This window comes from Pan troglodytes, chromosome 7 (assembly GCF_028858775.2).
Source record: "Pan troglodytes isolate AG18354 chromosome 7, NHGRI_mPanTro3-v2.0_pri, whole genome shotgun sequence".
NCBI lineage: Eukaryota > Metazoa > Chordata > Mammalia > Primates > Hominidae > Pan > Pan troglodytes.
In genome coordinates this window covers 83336629-83355421 of record NC_072405.2, presented here as the reverse complement: position 1 = coordinate 83355421, position 18793 = coordinate 83336629, and the positions used below count along the sequence as shown (strand labels likewise).

The window sequence follows — 18793 nt, the reverse complement described above, 5'->3', positions numbered from 1 at the left end:
AGCATGGGCCATGTTTTAATCCAGATTTTAGCCATTTGGCCAAGAAAACACTTTGATTGAATTGATTATTAAATTCAGTCTAATGTAGTGCTCTTCCTTTCTTGGTACTTCAGAATATCTTCTCACACATATCTCCCAAAGTTTTGTTAAAATAATTGTCCAGTTCTTTTTATTTCTTTGGGGTGAAATCTTCTCTTTTTAGGTTTTAACTTTGAATGTGGTGAAATCTCCTCCTCTTAGGCTTAAAGCTTTGAATCTGGCTTTCATTTATATTCCATTCCCCAATTCTAGTAGGATGTGTGCAGACATTGAGGTACAGGCAAGTCTTCAGAAGAACTGACTTACCTTGCAAAGAACTTTTCTTCATCATCTTCAAATCAGATGAAACTGCCTCATCAGGCATAAAAGATGGCATAGCTTCAGCTGGCAAAGGAAGGTAGTGAGAGTTAGGGTACAAAGTACATCAAGGTCATTGTATCTTTTGATATCATCCAATATAACTATGCATATTCTTTTATCCCTTCTTAATCAAAATCGCTTTCACATGGAAGACCTGGCATTTCTGTGAACTCCTATAAATGCGTTTGACAATCTGCATTTTCAATCTTTTGCATTTGATTTTCAACACTGTAGCTGCAGCAGAAAATAAATTATTTTAGTGTAATGATGGAAAGTTCCTAGGTTTTATACCTTGAGTCAAAAATTTTGAACTTTAACCTGTGCCCTCTCTATTTTTACCTATTTCCATTAGAAGCAAACACCCGTTCTGGCATCCTGGAAATTGTATGACCTTAATTTTTCTCTAGTATTATATCAATGCAATGCCTCAAAGATTTACCTTTCATTGAAACCTCATTACTGGTAACCACAAGTGGTAATTAGTTGTTTTGTCATTGCATGCCATAAGCTACCAGAAACTCACCGGACATTAACTGGATTTTTCACTGCCTGCAATTCCAGGTTAACCAGAGATAAGGTTCTTCTCTCCCTGGGGTTTTGAGACCATTGACTTTCTGGTGCCAAGCACCATAGAAGTTAAATCCTTGATTGTAAATGCATAAAACTGACTTTGGCTAATTGATTTCAAAATCAAATTATTTAGTAGACTATTAGTAGTTCACAGAATCAACAGGAATGCTGGAAAATAGCTCAGAAAATGAAAAGAATGGCTCAGAAAATGACAAGAAGCAAAAGAGACATGGCAGTCAAGAAAAAAGCCAATGTCATAACCTAGGAACAGTCTAGTTAGGATGCCACCATTGGTGCCACCCCAACTAAACACCCTCTATGGAGCCACTGGACTCTACCTTGGCTGAGCATAGGTCATATGTCCAAGCCCTGACTGCCCTGGAGTATGGAGAAGGAATATACTATTGACTTCCAACCCCTGCACAATGAAGCATTCTCTCCAAGTAGAAACAGTGCTTGAACGGTGGCTAGCAAAACTAACCAAATGCTTACTACATTTTAAAAAATGTTCTAATATCCATCTATTCAATAATAAGTTTAAAAGTTGATAATAAAACAAAATTTGATAATTTCACACTGCATGCATTACCTTGAGTTTTAAATGTTTTTTAAACTAAGAACATCCTCAGATAAGAAGTGTACAGAAGATTCTAAATATTTATCAAATTCTCATTCACCAAAGCATCAAACTTCATTCCTTTCAGGCAATGGCCACAGTTTTCTTTATTCTCTAAGCAACTGTGTCTTACTATCTCATGTAGTAGGTTTGAAAGAAGTAAAGGTACAGGAGAAAAGTGCTCTTATACTGTATTTCTGTGTGATATCTTAGAAACAAATCACTTACTGCATTTTATTATATATTTATTTATCTTTCCTTTAGTATAGACTATTAGCTCCACCAGTGAAAAAGCTATTTCAGAATTATATCTGTACTTAGCATAGAAGAGAACATCAATACATATTTGTGGAATTTAAATAATTAATAATCACTTTGCTTTGGAATTTAGTGGGATAGAACATATACCTGGAGAGGATACAGTCATGGGTTGGTTACAAATATAGTTCAGAAAAAAACTGAAAAAACATCCATTATTTTTTCATCAAGGATTGCACAAAAAATACAATCAGCTGTCTCAGAAATGAGAGCCCTCCATCACAAGGCTAGTGATCTATAAGTGTAGACTGCCCACAGCAGCCCATCAATATCAAAAGCAGAAACTTTTAAAACTGAAAAGTTAGCCTTGATTTTGTAATATAAAATAGTGATTTAATTTTTCTATCAATTATTTTTTCTTGTGTTTGTAAGGGAAATAGGGATTGAAATCATTTGATATAGCTAGTATTGTTATTAAATTAACTTCACCTGTTTTATTACTCTTTTAATGTGGCTATCAGAAAAGTTTACATGACATATACGGCTCATGTTAAACTTCTACAAGGCAAAACTGGTTTAGAGCATTGAACATGGCGTTTCACACATCGTAGATGATTTCCAAAATTAACTACTCCAAATTTATATTTAGTTATGTATACCTTATATGTCTGTAGCAGCATACTTTGCTGATAAGCAGGTTTCCCTGTTGTAGATATTTATGTATTTCTGTATGTATAATACGTATGCACACACATACATATACACAGCACAGCACGTGCTCATACATTAAGCTCCACCATTGTCTATCTATATACATGTAATAATGTAGTATACTGGCAGTTTAAAAACCATCTCATATCCCTATGTATACTTCGGTTCTCTCATTGGTAAAATGATTTTACCTTCATCATAGCATTGTTAGAAGAATTAAATGAGATTATTCTTAGCAAAATGGTTGATAAATGGGTTAGCACTTAATGAATTTTAGTTAACATAGCTAACCAAAGACCAAACACAATATATTCCAAAACTATAGTTAGTTAAATCAAGTATTATTCTAAGTATGGGTTGTTTAAAATCGAAAACACTTGGAAAAGAAATGTTATACAAACAAAGACTTACATGGCATTTTACCATATAGAAACCATTTCCACTTAATTGTATTTTTTAAATTTCAACAGGTTTTTGGGGAAAAGTTGATGTTAGGTTACAGCAATGGTGATTTCTGAGATTATCGTGAGATTATCATGCACCTGTGACCCGAACAGTGTGCACTGTACCCAATATGTCGTCTTTTATCCCTCGCCCCACCTCCCAGCCTTTCCCCAAGTCCCCAAAGTCCTTTGTATCATTCTTACACCTTTGCATCCTCATAGCTTAGCTCCCACTTGTGAGTGAGGACATACGATGCTTGTTTTTATTCCTGAGTTACTTCACTTAGAATATTGATCTCCAATTCCATCCAGGTTGCTGTGAATGCCATTATTTTGTTCCTTTTTATGACTGAGTATGATTCCATGGTGTATATATATATATACACACACACACATACACATACTACATTTTCTTTATCCACTCATTGATCGCATTTGGGATGGTTCCATGTTTTTGCAGTTGCAAATTGTGCTGCTATAAACATGCGTGTGCAAGTATCTTTTTCATATGATGACTTCTTTTCCTCTGAGTAGATACCCAGTATTGAGATTGCTGGATCAAATGGTAGATCTACTTTTAGTTCTTTAGGGAATCTCCATGCTGTTTTCCATAGCGGCTATACTAGTTTACATTCCCACCAACAGTGTAAAAGTGTTCCCTTTTCACTACATCCATGCCAACATCTATTATTTTTTGCTTTTTTGATTATGGCCATTCTTGCAGGAGTAAGGTGGTATCACATTGTGGTTTTGATTTGCATTTCCCTGCTCATTAGTGAAGTTGACCATTCTTTCATATGTTTGTTGGCCATTTGTGTATCTTCTTCTTATAATTGTCTATTCATGTTCTTAACCCTTTTCTTTCTTTTCTTGTTTTATGTTTCATTTTATTTTACTTTAAGTTCCAGGATACTTGTGCAGAACATGCAGGTTTGTTACACAGGTGTACATGTGCCGTGGTGCTTTGCCGCACCTATTGACCCATCCTCTAAGTTTCCTCCCCTTGCCTCCCACCCCCTAAGAGGCACTGGTGTGTGTTGTTCCCCTCCCTGTGTCCATGTGTTCTCATTGTTCAGCTCTCACTTATGAGTGAAAACATATGTTAAACCACATTTTCACGGGATTGTTTGGTTTGTTCTTGCTGATTTGTTTGAGTTCCTTGTATACTCTGTATATTAGTCCTTTCTCAGATCCATAGTTTGTGAAGATTATCTCCCAGTCTGTGGGTTATCTGTTTACTTTGCTGATTATTTCTTTTCTTGTGCAGAAGCTTTTTAGTTTAATTAAGTCCCATCTATTTATCTTTGTTTTTGTTGCATTTGCCTTTGGGTTCTTGTTCATGAAGTCTTTGCCTAAGCCAATGTCTAGAAGGGTTTTTCCAATGTTATCTTCTAGAATTTTTATGGTTTTAGGTTTCAGATTTCAGCCTTTGATCCATGTTGAGTTGATTGTTGTATAAGGTGAAAGATGAGGATCCAGTTTCATTCTCCTACATGCGGCTAGCCAATTATCCCAGCACCATTTGTTAAATAAGCTGTCCTTTCCCCGACTTTGTTTTTGTTTGTATTGTTAAAGATCAGTTGGCTGTTAAGTATCTGGCTTCATTTCTGGTTCTCTATTCTGTTCCATTGGTCTGTGTGCCTATTTTTAGTACCAGTACAATGCTGCTTTGGTGACTATGGCCTTACAGTATGGTTTGAAGTCGGGTAATGTGATGCCTCCAGATGTGTTCTTTTTGCTTAGTTTTGCATTGGCTACATGAGCTCTTTTTTGGTTCCGTATAAATTTTAGGATTATTTTTTCTAGTTCTGTGAAGAATGATGGTGGTATTTTGATTGGAATTGCATTGAATTTGTAGATTGCTTTTGGCAGCATGGTCATTTTCACAATATTGATTCTACCCATCCATGAGCATGGGATGCATTTTAATTTGTTTGTGTTGTCTATGATTTCTTTCATCAATGTGTTTTGTAGCTTTCCTTGTAGAGGTCTTTCACCTCCTTGATTAGGTATAGTCTTAAGGTTTTTTGTTTTGTTTTGTTTTCTGTTTTTGTTTTTGTTTTTATTTTCTGCAGCTGTTGTTAAAGAGGTTGTGTTCTTGATTTGATTCTCAGCTTGGTCGCTGTTGGTGTATAGCAGGACTACTGATTTGTGTACATTAATTTTGTATTTTGAAACTTTACTGAATTCATTTATCAGTTTCAGGAGCTTTTCAGATGAGTCTTTAGGGTTTTATAAGAATAGGATGATATCATCAGTGAACAGCAACAGTTTGACTCCGTCTTTGCTGATTTGGATGCTCTTTCTTTCTTTCTCTTGTCTGATTGCTTTGCGTAGGACTTCCAGTACTATGTTGAATGTAAGTGGTAAAAGTGGGCATCCTTGTCTTGTTCCAGTTCTCAGGGGAATGCTTTCAACTTTCCCTGTTCAATATAATGTTGGCGGTGGATTTGTCATAGATGGCTTTTATTACCTTAAGATATGTCCCTTCTAGGCCAGTTTTACTGAGGGTTTTAATCATAAAGCGATGTTGGATTTTGTCAAATGCTTTTTCTGAGTCTATTAAGATGTTCATGTGATTTTTGTTTTTAATTCTGTTTATGTGGTGTATCATATTTATTGACTTGCATATGTTAAACCATCTGTCCATCTCTGGTATGAAACCCACTTGATCATGGTGGATTATCTTTTTTGTATGTTATTGGATTCAGTTAACTAGTATTTTGTTGAGGATTCTTGCATGTATGTTCATCAGGGATATTAGTCTGTAGTTTTCTTTTCTGTTATGTCCTTTCCTGGTTTTGGTGTTACGGTGATAATGATTTATCATTATTATAGAATGATTTAGGGAGGATTCCCTCTTTCTCTATCTTGTGGAATAGTGTCAAAAGGACTGGTGCAAATTCTTCTTTGTCTGATAGAATTCAGCTGTGAAACCATCTGGTCCTGGACTTTTTTTTTTTTTTGGCATTTTAAAAATTACCATTTTAATCTTGCTGCTTGCTACTGGTCTGTTCAGAGTTTTTATTTCTTCCTGGTTTAATCTAGGAGGGCTGTATATTTCCAGGAATTTATGTATCTCCCCTAGGTTTCCTAGTTTGTGCAATTAGAGGTGTCCATAGTAGGTTTGAATGATGTTTTGTATTTTTGTGGTATTGTTTGTAATATCTCCCATTTCTTTTCTAATGCAGCTTATTTGGATCTTGTCTCTTCTATTCTTGATTAATTTCACTAATGTTCTACCCATTTTATTTATCTTTTCAAAAAACATCTTTTGTTTAATTTAATTTTTGTGTTTTTTTGTTTCAATTTCATTTACTTCTGCTTTGATCTTGGTTATTGCTTTTCTTCTGCTGGGTCTGGGTTTTAGTTTGTTCTTGTTCCTCTAGCTCCTCGAGGTGTGACCTTAGATTGTTTATTTGTGCTGTTTCAGACATTTTCATGTAGCCATTTAATGCCATGAAATTTTCTCTTAGTACTGCCTTTGCTGTATCCCAGAGGTTTTGAGAGGTTGTGTCACTATTATTGTTCAGTTCAAATAATTTTTTAATTTTGATCTTGAATTTATTATTGATCCAACGATTATTCAGGAGCAGGTTATTTAATTTTCATGTATTTGCATGGTTTTGAGGGTTCCTTTTGGAGTTGATTTCAAATTTTTTCCACTGTGGTCTGAGAAAGTATTTGATATAATTTTGATTTTCTTTAATTTGTTGAGACCTGTTTTGTGGCCTATTATATGGTTTATCTTGGAGAATGTTCCATATGCTGATGAAAAGACTGTATGTTCTGCAGTTGTTAAGTAGAACATTCCGTAAATATCTGTTAAGTTAATTTGTTCTAGGGTATAGTTTAAGTCCATTGTTTTTTGTTGACTTTCTGTCTTGATGACCTCTCTAGTGCTGTCAGTGGAGTACTGAAGTCCCCCACTATTGTTGTGTTGCTGTCTATCTCATTTCTTAGGTATAGTAGTAATTGTTTCATAAATTTGGGAGCTCCAGTGTTAAGTGCATACATATTTAGGATTGTGATATTTTCCTGTTAGACTAGTGATTATATAATGACTTTTATCAGTACATAATATCTTTCTTTGTCTTTTTTAACTGTTATTGCTTTAAATTTTTTTTTTCTGATGTAAGAATAGCTACTCCTGCTCACTTTTGGTGTCCATTTGCATGGAATAACATTTTCCGCCCCTTTACCTTAAATTTATGTAAGTCCTTATGTGTTAGGTGAGTCTCTTGAAGAAAGAAGATACTTGGTTAGTGAATTTGTATCTATTCTGCCATTCTGCATCCTTTAAGTGGAGCATTTAGGCCATTTATATTCAACATTAGTATTGAGATGTGAGGTACTATTCTATTCATTGTGCTATTTTTTGCCCAAATACCTTGGTTTTCATTGTGTTTTTGTTTTATAGGTCCTGTGAGATTTACGCTTTAAGGAGATTCTATTTTGGTGTATTTCAAGGATTTATTTCAAGATTTAGAGCTCCTTTTAACAGTTCTTATAGTGCTGGGGTGGTAGTGTCAAATTCTCTCAGCATTTGCTTGTCTGAAAAACATTGTATCTTTCCTTCATTTATGAAGCTTAGTTTCACTGGATACAAAATTCATGGCTGTTAACTGTTTTGTTGTTTAAGGAAGCTAAAGATAGGGCACAAATCCTTTCCAGCTTGTAAGGTTTCTGCTGAGAAGTCTGCTGTTAATCTGATAGGTTTTCCTTTATATGTTACCTGATGCAGATTTTTTCCTTCATCTTGACTTTAGATAACCTGATGACTACGTGCATAGGTTATTAACTTTTTGCAATGAACTTCCCAGGTGTTCTTTGAGCTTCTTGTATTTGGATGTCCAGGTCTCTAGCAAGGCTGGAGAACATTTATTATTCCCTCAAATATGTTTTCCAAACATTTACATTTCTCTTCTTCCTCAGGAACACCAATCATTCTTAGGTTTGGTCATTTAACATAATCCCAAACTTCCTGGAGGCTTTGTTCATTTTGTTTCTTTGCCTTTGTCAGATTGGGTTAATTCAAAAGACTTGTCTTCAAGCTCTGAAATTCTTTCTTCTACTTCTTTGATTCTATTGTTGAGACTTTCCAGTGTATATTGCATTTCTCTAAGTGTGTCCTTCATTTCCAGAAGTTGTGATTGATTTTTATTTATGCTATCTATTTCTCTGGAGATTTTTCCATCCATATCCTGTAACATTTTTAAATTTAAGTTGATATTCACCTTTCAGCAGTTTAATAGTCAACCTTCTGAATTCTTTTTCTGGCAATTCAGAGATTACTTCTTGGTTTGGATCCATTGCTGGTGAGCTATGCGGTCTTTCAGGGATGTTAAAGAACCTAGTTTCGTCGTTATTACCAGAATTGTTTTTCTGGTTCCTTCTCATTTGGGTAGACCTATGTGAGAGGGAAGATTTGGGGCTTAAAGGCTACTGTTCAGATTATTTTGTTCCATGGGTTGCTCCCTTCATGTGGTGCTCTCCCCTTCCCCTAGGAATGGGGCTTCCTGAGAGCCAAACTGCAGTGATTGTTATTTCTCTGCTGGGTTTCACCAGCCAGTAGAGCTACCAGGCTCTCGGCTGGTACTGGGGAGTGTCTGCAAAGAGTCCTGTGATGTGATCTGTCTTCATGTCTCTCAGCCACGGATACTAGCACCTGCTCCAGTAGAGGTAGCAGAGGAGTGAATTGGACTTTGTGAGGGTCCTTGGTTATAGTTTTGTTTAGTGTGTTGGTTTTGTGTTGTTTGGCCTCCAGCTAGGAGGTGGCACTTTCAGGAGAGCATCAGCTGCCATAGTATAGGGAGGACACAAGACTGCCCTAGGGTTGCCTGGATAAATATTTGGGTTTCTCAGTTGGTGGGCAGGGCCATAGAGCCCCCAAGAGATTACGTCCTTTGTCTTTGGCTACCAAGGTAGATAGGGAAAGACCCTAAGGTGGGGGCAGGTTTAGAGGTGTCTGAGCTCAGACTTTCCTTGGGTGGGGCTTGCTGTGGCTGCTGTAGGGGATGGAGGTATGGCTCTCAGACCCATGGAGTTATGTTTTCAGGGGGATTATGACACCCTCGCTGTGTCATACAGGTTGCCAGGGAAGTGGGGAAAAGCTGGCAGTAATAGGCCTCACCCAGCTCCCACACAGCCAAAAGGCTGGTCTCATTCCCACCATTCCCACCCCTCCCCCCCGCCCCCGCAATAGCACTGATTTTATTTCCAAGCAGCAGATGAGCAGGGCTGAGAAGCTGAGAACTTGCCCTGGGCTCTAAGCCTCCCCACTGAGAAAGCAAGCAGGGCTTTCAGGAATCCTGCCCACCACCTGCTGTGGCTTCTGTGCTCATATCTGCACTCCCCTTTCACCCCCTCCCCTAGATTCTATCCAGGAAAGTTCACATTAGATCGAAATTATTACAAAGTTCAGATGGAAGTTTCCTTCTCCCTGTGGTCTTTCCCCAAACCACTGGCAGCCCTCTCCAAGAACCCCTGTGAGACAAAGTCAAAAATGGCTTCCCTTTGGACCCAGAGTGCCCACAGGGCTCTTCCCACTGCTTCTTCTAGCCATGTATTTCACTTGGCTAATTGTATCCTCACATCATTCCGACAAGTTGGTTACAACAAGAAATAATGTTATCTCATTCTTAAGAAGAGAAGAATAAAACATGGAAACATTGAGTTGCCCATGATCATATAACTTGTCAGTCTGTGTTTTCTGACGCCACATACCATGTGTCTGCCACCAGATTATAATGTCTTTGTTCACAGATTAAATGTGCTCCCTCTCAGCTTTGGAAAACTTTACACACTTGAATCAAAGCCATTTTCATGCTTCCAAGATATATTTTAATTTTCATAGGTCATGTCTTTTCTTGACCAAATCATACCCTGAGAAAGAAAAATACTTTTATTCTTGACTTTCTGGAAGTTTTGATGACTTTCTGGAAGTTCTGATGACTTTCTGGAAGTTCTGATGGCCTTCTGGAGTCATATAACCTTGACAGAGTTGGCAAAGGAATTCAAAGCATTCATTTGAAATATGGGCAGAAAAGCATCTTACAAAATCAGTTTTACTAAGACAGAACTGTTAACCTGAACTTTAATGCCTTAGGCAAGCGTTATAAAACAACATCAAAGGGTAGAAACAACTTTCAAATTATGTTTTCTCTTTGAAGTATAAATTGGAAAAACAAACTTTGAGAAACTTATGTAAAGAGGGGAAGTGTTTTAAGAAATGGCCTGGGAAAATGTACCAAATAAATATATAAACATAAATGAATTCTAGTAGTGTGTTTCAGTGTATTTGATATACAAATAATTTATATATTACAGAAGTTACGTCATCATGCCCAAAAGTCCTTTTTCACTTTCTACCTCCTCAGTGTTCCTCACCAGTGACATTCTCTTTGTTCTTACTACTATTAACCCAGTTTTAGAAGCTTATTATTTCTTCCCTGAATGCAATTGAAATGTTCAATTCAGGCTGGGCACTTTGGGAGGCCGAGGTAGGCAGATCACTTGAAGCCAGGAATTTGAGACCAGCCTAGGCAACATAGTGAAACCCTCATCTCTACTAAAAATATAAAAATTAGTCAGGTGCAGTGATGCACTCCTGTAATTCCAGCTACTTGGGGAGCTGAGGCATGAGAATCATTTGAACCCAGAAGGCAGAGGTTGCATTGAGCTGAGATTGCACCAGTGTACTCCAGCCTGGGAGCCTTTATGACAGAGTGAGACTCTGTATCAAAAGAAAAGAAAAGAAACAAACATTTAATTCAAAATATTTTTACCAATGCCCATTTTATTCATGGCTCAATGGTGGTCCTTTGAGAGATACAGACAAGAATATGTCTGTATGGCTATTGCTTTAAAGAAATTCACAGACTACAACAAGACATACACAGATACAACTACTGATGGCATAAATTGGGTTTGGTTGGGGCTAAAATAAAAATATAACTAATGGGAGAATGGTAGAGAGATTATTCTGGCTGAGATAATGGGAAAACTTCACACAGGTTTGAATTGGGTCTTACCTATTACAATAGTCTACAAATGGGTTTCACTTGTCAGCATATATCACCTCACCAAATTATACATTATAGTACTACCAGAAATAACTTTCTAAAACTAAAATCCATATATGCCACCTCATATTCTCAAATCTTTTTACATCTTTCTATAGCCTTCAATGCAAAAATTAAAAGGAAAGTGCACAGCATGGAATTGGGTTTCCACCTACCATATTGTGCTCATCTAAGTTTAAACATTGTTCGCAGCTCCCAGTTCTATCTATCACTGGGAATTGCCCCTAGTTGCAGAAAACTGTCTTCCCCAATGTTATAACCTTTCCAAGGAATTCCCCATTGCCAATGACTAACAGATGCACAGATATAAAGACACGGCCAAATTACCTCAATTCAGTGCACCTCTGAAAGGTCTTCCTAGCTCAAGAGCTTCTGAGGATTGACCAACTCCTCAGAGCACCTGTGCCACAGGTCAATTTCTCTTTCTTTCAAAAGTCTTATCCTATAAATCTTCTGCATCAACTTTTCTTATCAGAATCTGGTCCCAAGGAACTCCATCCAAGATGCAAAGAGCCAATGATTACACCCAACACACATCATGGCCATCAGGCTCTAGAGTCAGACTGCCTGTCCACAAATCCTTTCTCAATCACTTTGTTCAGAATTAACTGCTTCTTTTGTACACATTGTGCTCCTTTTGTTTTAGCATGTATTTATCTTACTTACATTACTGTGAGTTGGTAATGTATCTTCCTGCCTTGTGGTTATACCCTATTTTGAATTTTTTACGTTCTCGACCCAATAATACTTAGTAAAGTATATGATATTTCATCTCTCAACAAAAATTATGGGACTCAGTGAATAAACGTCATACATAACTTTAAGAAAAATTTTTAAAACTGCTAGAAGTAAATATTACCCCAGATTCCCCGTGCTTTGTCCTTTTTGCCTCTCTCTGGGTGTCTCTGACACCTCCTTGTGGGTACCGGATGTCTTCCTGGTTCCATTTATTGCCTTCGATGTTGAAGTTTACTCTCAAGATACCGCCTAAACTTCTTACAAGGTATAGAAGGCTCCTCAAGACCTAGAAAGCCTTAGAAAATGCTTTTCCTGGCTTAACACTTTTTAATTTTTTTATTTTTATTTTTATTTTTATTTTATTTTTTGAGATGGAGTCTCCCTCTGTCGCCCAGGCCGGAGTGCAGTGGTGCGATCTCGGCTCGGATCTGCAAACTCCGCCTCCTGGGTTCATGCCATTCTGCTGCCTCAGCCTCCAGAATAGCTGGGACTACAGGCGCCCGCCACCACCACGCCCGGCTAATTTTTTGTATTTTTAGTAGAGACGGGGTTTCACCTCTGGCTTAACACTCTTTAATCCTACAATCAATCTATCCACGTAGGACGATTCTATATGTGCTAAATTCCTGCCTCTGTACATTAGCTCACACTGTTTCCTCAATCTGGAATCCTCCTCTCCTGAATACTACCAGTCCTTCATGAAGAACTGACCTCAGATGACAGGTCTTTCAGAAAACTATCCCTGAAAATACCAAAGAGAGTAATTTTTCCTCTACATTCTCATATCACTCTGTGACATTCAACATAACATATAATAAGTCACTCACCAAGCATTTGTAAAATGTTGCCCATATTTATACAGCATGTAATAAAACAACATATGGAAATACATGATTAGAAAATAGGATGATGGCTTCATTTTTTATGTCCTTTTGTCATGTCCTACCTACACCTTTTTTGTGAGTTTATCATAATACTTAGTCATTGCTTATTTTCTGGTGCTCTTCTTCATTAAGTTATCAGCACCTTTACTCAGGGTTTTCTATCTCAGGTTCTTACATGTCTGGCCCATAGTGAAGGCTCTTTAATTCTTGGTAAATGTCTGTCATTCCCACCAAGCTGTGAGGTCACAAAATGTCTCTGCCTTCTTCATGTCTCTATCCCCAGAATCTCCCATAGTGTTCAGAATATGAGAGATGCATAAAACATTTTTGTTCAATGAATGAATAAATCATAGCGTTTGTCAAATATTATCTGTATTATAGATATCATTGCATTCAGTTTCTTCTACTAGGTGGAAAGCTACTGATATTCAGGGATTGTGACTTCTTTACATTTTCTGCCCCAAATACCATGTTATAGACTTTTAATGTAGAAGTGATCAAATGAAGAGAGGTGGTTGACCATATGAAGTAAATAAATGTCCAAATGGTTACACAATAGTCTTCAATAGAAAGAATTAAACTCAGGTAACATATTTTCTGACTTCAGCAAACTAATTGTTTTGAGAAGAGAAAAAACATTTTAAACTATACCACTTAGTCCTACACAAAACATTTATTGGTAACCAAAATGAACTTCTGAAATGAAAGGACTTACAATGCTTATTAATGGCGTTTCACAATCATACCAAATGGAATTGGCAAGAAAAGAAAAATAGAGAAGAATCACACAATTCATGCTATAATGAAAATCACATTTTTCATTCTTTAATTACTTGATGGTTGTTTATTACTTAAGAGCTCCAATTTCTGGTAAAACTGCAAAGAAGAGATGAGTCTTCCCATTTTAGTGGTCTTTTTCTCTCTATTGTCCCAAATGTTTTTCTAATGAGACATCCCAAGCACATATCACCTCAAACTTTTTCAGACTACAAAATACAACCACGTATGGTTGTATCTGCACAGCACAGAAAGAACAAAACAACCAGCCAAAAAATCGGTAATTCAAGGAAAAGCAAACCTCTCACTTACTACAAAATAGAGATAACAATCAATTCATAATGTATTGTTTTTCTCATGACTTTTTTTTACAATGTGAGAAGCCAATTTTATTAGCTCCTTCATTTTAAAAAGGAAGTTCCTCAGAGTGGAAGACCAAACATCTTATGTTCTCACTCATAAGTGGGAGATAAGCTATGAAAATGCAAAGGCATAAAAATGATATAATGAACTTTGGGGACTTGTGGGGAAAGGGTGGGAAGGGGGCAAGGGATAAAAGGCGACAAATTGGGTTCAGTGTATACTGCCCAGGTAATGGGTGCACCAAAATCTCACCAGTCACCACTAAAGAACTTATCATGTAACCAAATACCACCTGTTCCCCAAAAACCTATGGTAACAAAAAATTAAAAACAAATAAAAATAAAATTTCACGTTAGAAAAAAGCAAGTTCCAAACGTGTACTTAGCTGTGCTACAGAATGTTGTCCATATTTGTGCAGCATCTAATAAGTTAAAGAAGAAAAACCAATGACCATAAATCACTGCAATAAGTACACATTCTCTTGGTCCCTCTTCAGTTCTTTAATATCCGTGTATAGCTCGTGTATACTAGTGTTATCATTGTGCTTATAAACATTTATTTTCAGATATATCTTTTACATTAAATGATTAGTTCTTTAAGACAGAAACTGTCTTCTATATCTGTATCCTAAGTGCCTAGTCTGTGGTAATAACTGTCAGCTTAATAAGTTAAGTAATGAAATAATGGTTTGTTGTACAATATATACAAAAGTAATATATTTGGATCATGAATACTGTTCTTGTTTAGCAATTTAAACCATTTTAATTCTACTAAATCTAAACACTCCCAGGCCACATATTAATTTACCAGTGTTAAAATGCTATCTCATTCTGTTATAAGATTGCATAAACATAAGGCAAAGAAGTGTAAACATATGAGGACTACTCACATAAAGACAGTATGCAGCCCAAAGTATGTTCTGTCTTGTAAGCAGTGATCAGCCTTTTTGAAGAGCCCTCATTATCAAATGAAGCCAAAATTTTTAACAGCTTTAATGAGGCACAATTGATATACAAAGACCTGCACACATTTGATGTGTATAATTTGATGAGTTTAGACATATGCAAACACCAGTGATAACACCACCACAATCAAGGTAATAAACATACCCAACACTCCCAAAGTTTCTTTGTGTCCCATTTTTGTGATAAGAATACTTAACATAAAATCTACCCAGTTAACAAATTTTGAACTGTACAATGCATTATTATTAACTATAAGTATTATGTTATACAGCAGATCTCTATAACTTCTTTATCTAGCGCAAGTAAAGCTTTACATCCATTGAACAAGTCCCTATTTCCCTCACCCCCAACCCCTGGCAACTGCATTGTATTCTCTGCCTCTGTAAGTTTTACTATTATAGATATCTCATGTAAGCAGAATCAGGCAGTATATTCACCCCTCTGCGCCTGGCTTATTCTACTTAGTATAATGTTCTCCAGTTGTCACAGATGGCAGGATTCCCTTCTTTTTAAGGCTAAATAATTCCATTGTATGTATATACCACATTTTCTTTATCTATTCGTCTGTCACTGGACACTTGGGTTGTTTACATATCTTGGCTATTGTGAATAATGCTGCAATGAGCATCAGTGTGCAAATGTCTCTCTGAGATCCTCATTTTAATTATTTTGGATATATGCCCAGATTTGGAATTGCTGGATCATATGGTAGTTCCTTTTAAATTTTTTTGAGTAACCTCCATACTGTTTTCCATAACTGCTAGACCATTTTACATTCCCACCAATGGTGTACAAGTGTTCTAATTCTTCGAAGTCCCCACCAACACTTATATTTTGGATTTTTGATATTAGCCATTCTAACAGGTGTGAGGTGATAAATTCTCATAGTTTTGATTGCATTTCCCTGACAATTAATGATGTTGAACATCTTTTCATACACTTGCTGGCCATTTGTATGTCTTCTTTGGATTAATATCTGCTCAAGTTCTTCTTTTTAAAAGCCAGATGAGCCTATACCATTTTTAGCTGTGATACAGGATATGTATGGCCCCTTACAAGTCAGAACTATAGTATCTGTCTCTGAACTTCAAAGTCTTTTAAAAGGGATTCTGCAAATGAGAACAAACAGATTATCAAAAACCTATCTTTTAATGGGTTTTGCAATGTTTGCACCTACTTTTCAATATCAACTGCCTCTCCTGTTTAATTGACATAAATGGTAAGTCCAGTGAAGGCAAAAGACCAGGACAGGAGTGGTGATTAGACAGGTCTGAGGCCACAGGACTTGCCTTGTTTACAGAATAATCTATGGACTCTCGAAGCAATACACATATATGCATTACTTAACCTTCAAAACGGCTTGATGACATAGGGCACTAATATCATTTTACAGATAACAAACTGAAGAATAGATTCAAGAAACTTACCCAAGGTGACACAACTAGTAAGCAGCAGATCTCATTCAAGTGCTGACAGGCTGCAATTGCTGGTTTTCTAATCTCTTTTTCTGTATTTTGGGGCATGGTAGAATGTCTGGCATATAGCTGGCACTCAGTAAATGCAGAATAGATGGATGACCAATACTGATGCTAGAAGGTTCTACAAATCAAGCTCTCTATCAATCAAGTTGAACAAAATAAGACTTTTGACTCGTAATAGTATTATTTTGACTCAAAAAAATTGTAAGTCAGTCAGAGGCAGGTCCTGTTTCCCTAGGCAGAGAAAGAGTCGATGTCAAGAATAAGGTAGTGAGGATCAGAATTAGACTAGGGAGACCATGAAATAAAAGGTTAAAGGGATCTACAAGGAGATGGAAATATAAAATTCAGCTTTGAGAAAGCTGTAGTCAAAATATGGGCAACAGAACCAGGAAAAAGTTCCAGTAAGGACAGTAGAAGTTGAATTTTTTTTGAAGAAAAAAAAAAATCTCCAGAGATTTAATTTCCTTATAAACTTCTGTCTAGAATCATTTTTCTCCTCAAAGTATAAGCAGAGCAGTTATCATGGATATAATAAAGAACTGAGAGAGCAAGGAAATAGGTGTCTGACATCAACTCTCATCACCTAGATGATCTTAAAAAGCTGCTTTTGAAAGTCTCTAAAAAATAAATTTTTAAACGATTTAAAATTTGGCAGGACTCATCTGTCCACTTGGAAACTAGTATATTTTATGTATGGGAGCTGGATAATGTATTTTTATTATTCTTCTAAAGTCAATGGTTACAAAGTTTGTTTGACTTTGATTACATCCTATACACTCAGTCTTGGTCATTCACATAAAATAATGTGATATTTTTTGTTTCCTTATTATGCATGACTAATTTTTCTGTGCTAGCTCTTCTGATCCATAGGCAATTATTATGCCTAAAGTCTTTCTGTGTAAACACCTTATGGTATATGTTTTTCACACTGGACGGAAATTATACAAGTGGAAGACTATGACAAAGAATTGAAAAGTTATGTGACCCAAACCAAACGCTACAGAAGTGTATAAATTTCCAGAATGGAAGCAAAAGATAAATGCCAGATTCCAACCACACATGGTTGTGAAAATTTTCAAAGGAAAATTACAAGAAGCCAAAATTCTACTGTTTCCTTTGTAGTTGTTTGAAAATAAAGCAACCAGCTGCGATCCCTTTATTTTCACATCTGAAAGTATGTAGCAGTGTGGCAAATGGTTTTCTCAAATGAATAATATTCTTTTTGGAATCATTGAATCAAGATTTTGAAGAGTTTCTAGGAGGATATCATCTTTTTTTCAAGTGAAATTATATCTTAGCCATATTAGAAGAAAGAAATTATTTTAAAAGACATCCAGAAATGTCTAGACTGCTCTTTAGTGTATCTTATAAATGCTTCCAGAATGATAGTTGCAACTTCTTGCATGTCAAATATCAGATATTATATTAAAACTTTCACATAACTGTTTAAAGATCATCACAACCGTATCTCAGAGATGACATAATCTTCATTTTACAGGCAAAGATTATGAGTCTCACATAATCTAAGCAAGTTGCTGAAAGCTGACAATCACTGGGGCTAGAGTTCAGAATCAGATTTGTCTCGCTGTAAAGTCTGAGCTCTTCCCACCACACCTCCATTGTCATTCATTAGACCACAAATTCATCATGCACATTTTAGATTATTCCCTCCAATCCATTGTCAGCATAGCTGGAGAAAATGTTTTGTTTTATTTGTCACTGTCTAGATTATCTGCTGACTTAATCTCACTTGAACACACCTTTACTCTAAAGTATATGTAAATCAAGGAAATCTATTGATTTCTACCACCTTAGTGATGGTTCTTAACCCAAACTAATAATGTGAAACCAGGCTGAAGGTTGCAAGTCAAGAAAAAACAATGAAAGTCTTTTCTATTTACTCTAAGTGCTTCTTTTTGACTTTCTATTTTGACTTTATAACATATAATATTCAGGGGGACTTTTTGTGGATTCGATTATTGTTCTCATTTATTCACTTACTCATGTGATCTTGCAATGTGTTAGAATGGGAAAAGAATATACTTTACACATATATATTGTTTTCTTCCCCTTCCCTCTCCTCTTCTCCTCCCCCTCTAAATGTTGAGATTTGCTATATGACTTGATTTAGCGAACGGAACGTTAGTAGATATGACTAAAGTAAAGGCCATACATATGTTTGCGTAGTTTGCTTTGGCTTTTTGCATGCCTATGATATTCCAAAAAAACGATATGCCCAAGGTAGCCTCTGATCCCAGAAGAATATGGAGGCTTGTAGAGCCCAGACCAGCAGATCTACACACAAATCAGTGACAAAACCAAATGCTTGCCATTGTAAGCCACTGAGTTTGAATGCTTTTACACAGCATTATTGAGGCAGTGCTTAACTAATGTATTCATGGTGTGTTCTAACTGCTTACATAGCTCAAGGACACTGGGACCTCTGAACAAGCTACCAGTAGTCCCATTTCCATAAGGACTTGTGGAATAAAAATTTTAAGGGA

At 36.4% G+C, this 18793-nt stretch overlaps 1 long non-coding RNA gene across 1 annotated transcript in view; it reads right to left on the bottom strand.

Annotated features, from left to right (window-relative positions):
• Window positions 1-18793, bottom strand: part of LOC107976346 (uncharacterized) — a 158567-nt gene that overhangs the window by 55644 nt on the left and 84130 nt on the right. Inside the window, exon 3 of the long non-coding RNA XR_001720245.3 lies at window positions 346-423. This is a non-coding gene — a long non-coding RNA (uncharacterized LOC107976346). The remainder of the gene's footprint in view (window positions 1-345; window positions 424-18793) is intronic.